At 43.2% G+C, this 449-nt stretch overlaps 1 non-coding gene across 1 annotated transcript; it reads right to left on the bottom strand.

Annotated features, from left to right (window-relative positions):
- On the bottom strand, positions 1 to 104 carry LOC127900152 (small nucleolar RNA R71). Its single transcript, XR_008052170.1, has one exon. It is a non-coding gene; the product is annotated as a small nucleolar RNA R71 (small nucleolar RNA).
- Between the last annotated feature and the right edge of the window lie 345 nt (positions 105 to 449).

The following is a 449-nucleotide window of genomic DNA, read 5'->3' as shown; positions in this document are numbered from 1 at the left end:
ATTCGCAGGGAAATCTCAGAGTTTACCCAGAGAGAGGACGAGCAATTTTTCGAAACATGGGAGCGATTCAATGGGCTACTCTTGAAGTGTCCACATCATGGGTATGAGAAATGGCACCAATGCCAATACTTTTTGGAGGGATTACTACCAAATGTGCAAGAATGGCTAATGGCAACAAGTGGAGGAGAGCTAATGTCAAAAAGTGCATCAGAAATTTGGGAATTCTTCCAGCGACAAGCGGATAATTCCCAACAACGGAGTCGATCACTCAGGAATACTAGAAGAATTAAAGGAGTAAATGAGGTTCAAATTGGCGAGTCAACTTCGGGAATCAAAGAAGTCAAGGAGATGGTTGAAGGTCTTGCTCGACAAATAGCATCGTTATCGACTGCTAAATCAACAGAACCACATGACCATGACTCATACTCAGATCAAGCCAATGCCATAGG

This window comes from Citrus sinensis, chromosome 9 (assembly GCF_022201045.2).
Source record: "Citrus sinensis cultivar Valencia sweet orange chromosome 9, DVS_A1.0, whole genome shotgun sequence".
Classification (NCBI taxonomy): Eukaryota; Viridiplantae; Streptophyta; class Magnoliopsida; order Sapindales; family Rutaceae; genus Citrus; species Citrus sinensis.
The sequence above is the reverse complement of the archived record's forward strand: the minus strand, read 5'-3'. Positions and strand labels throughout refer to the sequence as shown.